We start from the raw sequence: 7,249 nt of genomic DNA on the forward strand, positions 1-7,249 counted from the left end.
GAGGGCTTGCACGGAGAGTCCTTCAGGATCCCCCCGAATAGGGGAGCCTGGGTGGCTCAGTTGTTAAGTGTCTGCCTTCGGCTCAGATCATGATCCTGGGGTCATGGGATCGAGCCCCGCATCGGGCTCCCTGCTCAGCGGGGAGTCTGCTTCTCCCTCTCCCTCTGCTGCTCCCCCTGCTTGTGTACTCGCTCTCTCTCAAATAAATAAATAAAATCTTTAAAAACAAACAAACAAGAATCCCCCAGAATAAGCTCTCACTCTGCAGCCTGGGGAAACCGAGGCCTGCAGAAGCTGCAGCCGGTGAATCCATCCTCCTCACGGTGGCTGGCTTGTCACCTTCTGAGTAGGGGCCTTGGGGACCTGGAGATGATAGAGTCCCTGCAGGAAAGGGACCCTCCACGACGCTGGGGTGATTGGAAGCAAGTTTAATGAGGTCACCGTGTTGGTGTAGGGGCGTCTCAAGGGCTAGTGCAGGCCCGGGCCAGGAGCAGTGGGGCGCTGTCACCAGCCGGAGCCAAGGGCGGGGTGGGGCCCGGCAGGGGGCATGGAAGGACTGGGTGACCCCACGCCAGATGGATGCGGGAGGACAGCCGGGCCCCGGGGGCACAAAGCAGGGTGCAGGACGCACACAGTGGGTCCAGAGGAGACACTCAGGTCACCAAAGGCAGGACTTCCAAAAACAAACATTCCATTTTTGAGGACTTACTTCACGAGATTCAGGTAGTGCCGGAGTTAGCTGTGGCCCCCAGCCTTGGCTTCCTGAGTCCAAAGTGAGAAGCCCCTCTGCGTGGGTGGCAGGCCCCGGTCGCCTGCGCTAGAGAACCCCAGCACTGGGCTCCAGGAGTCAGGGCGACCGCCTCCCCTAAACAAACATCTGCCTTTGGGCTGCCCGGGGCCCCCGGCCACTTCCTCACGTGCGGGCAGTGTCTTGCTGGCCTGGGAGGTACCCTCGCCCCTCGCCGTCCGGCGCGCCGGGGGACACCCCGAGCATCTGGCCTCTACCGCCAGACGCCAGCAGGCATTCCCCACCCTGGTAGCGACAACCACAACCGTCTCCAGCCGTTGCCAAGTGTCCCCTGGGGGACAGAGTCGCCCCCTGTTAAGAACCCGTGGCCTAAAGAAATGAGCCCTTCCCCCGAGTCAGGTGGGAGCACGACCCGCGCGGGTGTGGCCTCCTCCAGGGAGCCAGCCCCCCTTCTCCACGGGGCCTCATCATGCTCTGCCAGAGGAGGTGCCCGTTGCCTCCCTGACCCCACTCAGGGAGGGCGGGGACCCGCCGGGTGCCCACTGGGGGCCGAATGGGAGGAAAAGCCTCGTGGCAGGTGCCTTGCAGCTCGCCGAGGGGTGGGGCCCCGGGGGAGGACCTTCCACCTTCTTTCTCTAGGGAGGAAAGAGGGGCCTGCCTAAGGACCCACCCGCAACCTGGTGGCCGGAGGCGACGTGACCAGCGGTCGGCTGTCACAGCCCCCATGGGCCAGGACTTGGTTCTCACAAGGCCTCAGTCCATGTCACTGTGTGGTCGGAGCATCACACCGGGGCAGGGAGAGCCGCTTCCAGCCCCCTGCTGGCTCCCTCCACGCGGGCCCCCCACTGCTCGGTGGCCTCCCCCTCCGCGGCCGGCCGGGGCGGAGCGGCGGTGCCCCGTGAGTCACCCCGCACACTGCGACCTGCACACGATCTGTGGTGCTGCGCTGGCCCGTTGCGGCTCAGCCAGGCGCAGGCTGTGGCCATTCTCCTGAGGGCTCTCGTGGCACCTTCCTGTGGCCTGTTTTCTCACACGCCCGCTCCTCTCCGCCACGGGACGCCGGATCCCGACAGGCGGGGTGGGTTCGGTCAGTGTCAGGGCTAGCTGGATCCTGGAGGGCCTGGGGGGCCATCTTTGGGCTCGGGACGGGAGTTGCAATGTGATGTGTCCATCAAGAAGGACATGCTTTCCGACCTTGGCCGTGTGGTTTCAGGCACGTGACTAGGCTCCCCTGGGCCTCGGTTGCTTCGTCTGTAAAATGGGGATCCTAATGGAACCCCCTCCTCCGGCCAGTGAGAAGGCATGCAGAGGCCCGGCGCAGCCCCTGGCCTGGAGCCCCCACATGGGCACTGCTACACCTGCAGCTTGCCCCCAGCCAGGGGCCGGGGGGGCTGCGCGGGGCCTCGCAGCAGCAGCACGACCTGGAGGGAGCCCGGGAGGAGGACGGAGGCAGAGAAGGGGCGCTCACTTCCCAGCCCCAGTCAGTGGCCGTGGCCGGGGAAAGTCGGGACACAGGCCCATTGCAGGGGTGTTAGGGTGGCACCAGCTGCTGGGCTGAAGGCAGGTCGGCGCCCAGCGAGGGGGGAGGGAGACAGCGAGGCTGGCACCTCTGCAATCGGGCAGGGCCGGGGCATCAGCCACGCCTGGAACCCGGGCCAGCTCCGCACTCCGGGGGCGGATGGTCTGCGAGCACACGGAGCTCGCGGCGGGTGCATTTTCTGCCTCTTTATGGCAGCCGGGCTGGCGCTCCCCCCTCCCCGAGACAAACCAGACAGCCCTAGGGCTCCCCTGTTGCATTCTTCTGCCTGAAGACAGACGGCAGTCTGCTGAGCGAGGGCATCAATTTTGTGCAGCAAGGGAAAAAAATAAACCTTTAAAATAACTCAATGATAAAAGTCCCCGCCAGCAGAACACCCAGCCTGGTGGCAGGTTTGTGAAGTCGCTGAAATGAAGGGGGATGCTGGCGGGTGAGACAGGGTGGCCTCGCTGGTCCTGTCCTGGGCCGTCTGGCGGCCGTCCAGGGGCGTGGGGCCCCAGCCCCACCCCGCGCTCCAGAAGGTTCCATATTTGTGCAGGTCCCTGGTGAGAGTCTCTCCCAAACATTTCCATAATTATAACTTTCACTCCTGGTTACTCGAAGCCTCTGTTCATGACAAAATAGTAAAAGAAGTTTCAAAAGGAGAGCAGAAGGTTTGTGCTCAAAGCCTGTTTGTCACCTGACTTCCACTTTGGAAGGGGCAGGTGCCCTGAGCCTCCACACCCCCCTTTGCACCCCCAATGCCCTGCCGCCCCTCAGAGCCACCATGACAATGTCCACTTCTAGCCTTGGTCCCCAGGCTTGACCAGTGTAGGTGTGCATGGGTCGTCTGAGCCCTGGCCGTGTCCGTAGCTCAGGTGGGTTTTGTGGGTCCCTCAGCTCAGATGTGCGAGGGGACATAAGTCGGGGCTGACTTCCGCGATCCAGGCCCACCCAGAGTCTATGCTGATGAGCGGATGGCCTCTCCCCGTGGTCTTGGCCTGGCCCACGTGGGGCCTAGGTGGCCCGTGAGCTCCGGGCTGGCGGCCTCAGCCCCTGGAGAGTCCCCTGTCGGCAGAGCGCCCAACCCGAGTTGGAAGTTTGCGTCCTCCGGGGGAGGGGGGGGGACACGGGGTGAAGCTGAGGCTAGCTGGTGACCCTCTATGCCCCTCTGTGCCCCTCGGGAGGAGGCGGGAGGACACCACAGCTGGTGGGCCGGCGGGGCCCGAGGCATCCTGGGGTGCCCAGCTCTGTCCCGTGCTCGTGCCTGTGTGGAGGGCACACAGCGTCTGGGGCTCGGATGGGCCATCCTCGAGCTTCCTGGGCAGGAAGAGAGTCCCCCGGGCCTCTGGGAGGGGGAGCCCCTGGGCCACGGCTGCATCTCCCTGCCACTCTGCTCTGCTTCGTTCACTCGGCTGGCCTCCCTCGTGCCCGGGCTGGGACCACCAGGCTCCCCGCTCACCTCCGGCCTGTGTCCCTGGTTTTGGTCCTGACGGGCCTGCTGGCCTTGGCTCACGTGTTCACTCCAGGTCTGGAGTGGGCAGGAGGGGTCACCTGATGCCGGCCACCCCAAGGCCTCCCCCTGCAGGGGCTGAGCCGGGGCCGGGGCAGGAGTGGAGTCCAGCCCTGGGGGTCGCCTGCAGCCCTTGACTTTCCACTCTCCCCAGCCCCAAAGGACGGTCTGGACTCTGCCGCCCCACCTGCATGCAGGGACATGACCCAGAGCCCAGAGGCGACCCGCGAGGAAAGTGCCAGAACCCTGGTTGGTGCCAGCAGCCTGGGGTTGCCCTGTGGTGACCAGGCACTCACACACTCCAGGAGCTCAGTTGTCTGTCATTCCTGTAGGGCAGCGGACTGGGTCCCCCCTCCCCCGCACGACGGCTCCGCCCTCCCGGAGGACCCACCCCCGGCGGCCCTGCGGTCTCAGCACCAAGGCCTTGTCCATCCTCGCGGGGCCCACCCCCACCTGCAGACAAGTGCTGCCAAGTGTGACCTTTAGCAGGCATGTGACCCGAGCAAGCCCGAAGCTTGGTCAGAAATCCCCTCCTCGGAGCAACCAGGGAAGACGGACTCTTAACCATGAGGTTGGGAAGGCCCCACCCCGCACCCGACTGACACCACAATGCTGTCATAGCTCCCGATGATTCTCCTAAGGCCCATTTATCTTTCCCAAAAGTCACTTGATTTCCTGTAGGCACCCCTCTCCCCTCCTCTTCTCCTCTGAGAGCCCCCTAAGGTGGTACATAAGCCCCAAATTTGAACTGCCCCCTTGAATCATATTTTTCTGTGAACTCCCAAGTATGTACGTATGTGGATAAAAATCTGTCTTTTCTCTCACACATCTGACTTTTGTTCGTTTAATTTGCAGCCCTCCAATTCTGAACCTAAGAAGGTACGGGAAAATTTTACCTCCCCCACTAAAGATGTCCCTGGAGCCCCCCACATGTTGAGAGGAGCCAGGATGAAGGGAGGGGAGGCGGGCCTGCTCTTGCCCAGGGCGGGATCTGCTGGCCCCCCTTCTGCTGCCGACTGGTGGCCTGGGTCTCTGAATCCCACCTGTCAGCCCGTCCAAGCCCTTCACGGGCACGACCCCCTTTCCCGGATGAGCTACCAGCTTCTATTGCCCTGTGCGAGTCAGGCCCTGGGCCAGGTAGTTTGGGTACACTGAGGTCCTTCATGTTTAGAAGCATCCCATATTCTCTCTGGCAGGTGGAGAGGCGAGGCTCAGAGAACCCCCAGCTGATGCCCGCGCCACACTCCTCAGGCCTGCGCCCTTCGATGACCCACAACTCACCTGTTAGGGACAATCCCTGGGACCCGCTCTAGCTCAGCAGTTTGCTCTGAGGTCCGGGCGACCTCCTCTGCCTCTCTGGGCCTCAGTCTCTCCTCCTGCAGCGTGAAGGCCTCTGGCCCAGTCACACCAGTCGGCTGAGCCCCTTCCCAGTCTGGGATGTCCACACGGGGTTTGGGGCCACCCACACTGACTCGGCTTTGCCACTTAGCCATGCAGAGCCCAGCGCACCGAGATGTGTCCTTTGGCCCCAAAAAGAGGCCATTTGGAGAGGGCAGACTGGCCTCTCCTGCCCGGGCTGGCGGGAGCGCAGGGAGCCGGAGCCTGGGGCCGGGATGCAGGTCAGGCTTGTTTTATGTCAGGGTGACTCGGCCGTGGGGGAGGCGGCGTTGCCAAAACAACGTTTAAAACATCTCGGAAAATGCGCAGCCTCTTCTTTTCCACAGGACTCATACCCGAACCTCCCAGCATCTTGGGTGAGGCGGGACTGGGCGCGGAGGGAAGGAAGGGGGGACACCACGTGGAAAAGAGAGAGTTTTGCCTCCCCCCGCACCTCCCCTCCTCTGTCTCTCCGGGACGCCTCGCCATCCACCCCTGGCCCCGGAGCTTCGTCTGTTCCCTTCACCACTCCAGGCCACGCTGGGGACTGGACAGAAACCCATTTCACAGAGCCATCAAGGCTCAGGGTTGGGGCCTGGCTGATTCTGACGTACTCAGCATGAAAGCCGGGAGCTGCACCAGCTGCAGAATTAGGGGGGCCTTAGGGCTCCTCATTCAAAAATTAGTAAGAATTTCAAGAGGGCAACTGCAGAGTACGAACCCAAGCACGGGCCTCCTGAGCACAGGTCTCCTGAGCACGGGCCTGTGGGGTCTCGCCTTTCCTCCGTCCTCACATGGTTGCTCAGACCACTCGGCATGGCCAGCTGTGTGAGCGTGGGGCTGTGGGGTGACTGGCCCCGGACCCTGGTCACAGAGCTCTCGCAGAATCTGGGGCCTCCTTCTGCCAGGCTGACCCCCGTGGGTGGGTGGGGGGCAGCTCCCCATGGCCCTGGACTTTCGGACACTCGAGGCAGAGCAGGCCACACCAGCAGGGGCCCAGCCGTGGGCAGCCGAGGGGGCTGGGTGGGGGGTCCTGCACTGGGATGGGGGGGCTCCTTCCTTAGGGAGCTCCTTCCCTAGGATGGTCTTGAAGATGGAGCGTCCAGGCCTGGCCTGGGCAGGACCTGGTCCCCCTGGTTCCCAGCTGGTAGAGGGGGAGTCCCGGCGCCCACTGCACGGCCCCCCACACTGGGCATTTCTGGGAACACGTGGCCGAACCTACCCTTCATTCCCACCTACCATGTGCCCGGCTTCGTCCTCCCCTGTCCTACCCCCTGGGGACAAGGGCCCCCCTCCAACAGCGTGTCTGGGCTGTCATATCTGCTCAGCCGAGGGACGTGGGGCCCTTTCCGGACCCCGGGGTCCATCCTGCTCTCTGGCCTGGGGGGTCTTTAGGCTCCCCAGGGTTCCCAGCGAGAATCAGAGCCTTGAGAATCCACCCTCTTCTGGAATGCCCAGCTTCACGCTGGCCCAGCCTGGACCCCCTGAGGGCCCTGGACTGGGAAAGGGCGTCCAGCATGGGCTCTGGGCTCCCTCACCTGGACCGGCCCTAGGTCGTCCCTGCTGCTGGTCGCATCCCCCGCAGCTGGGCCGGGTGGGAAGCATGAGTGTCTCAGAGGAGAGCTGGGCACCCCGGTGGGAGTGAGGGAGGCCACCCCCCTTTCCCTCCCCTGGCATGTCCTCTTCTCCCAGCCCAGCTGGTCACACCTGCTCCTGGAAGCCCTCACACCCCATTGCGAGTGTCCACTCCACTGGCTCCATGTGGAGACTGACCCAGGCTGAGCCCGGACGGAGCCCCTGGGAACTGGGCGACCGCAGCTACCCCCCGCTCTCTCTCGTGCTTGGGGGCCGAGCTAGGACTTTTGCATCTTCCGGGAGCTTCCGAGGAGGCCAGGTGGCTGGCACCCAGTCGGCGGGGAGGGAGAGGGGAGGAGGGAGCAGTAGGGCCCACTAAGGACCTGGTTTCTTCCTGGGGAGAGTGGCCCCGAGCACCCCATCAGTGTGTGCCCCCTGCTCTAGGGAGGAGGCTGGGCCCTGTTGACTCCCACCCCCAGAACTCCCACTCTCTCCCACCAAACCCTCTCCACAGCTGCCC

The sequence above is a fragment of the Phoca vitulina genome, unplaced genomic scaffold (genome assembly GCF_004348235.1).
Source record: "Phoca vitulina isolate PV1807 unplaced genomic scaffold, GSC_HSeal_1.0 scaffold21, whole genome shotgun sequence".
NCBI lineage: Eukaryota > Metazoa > Chordata > Mammalia > Carnivora > Phocidae > Phoca > Phoca vitulina.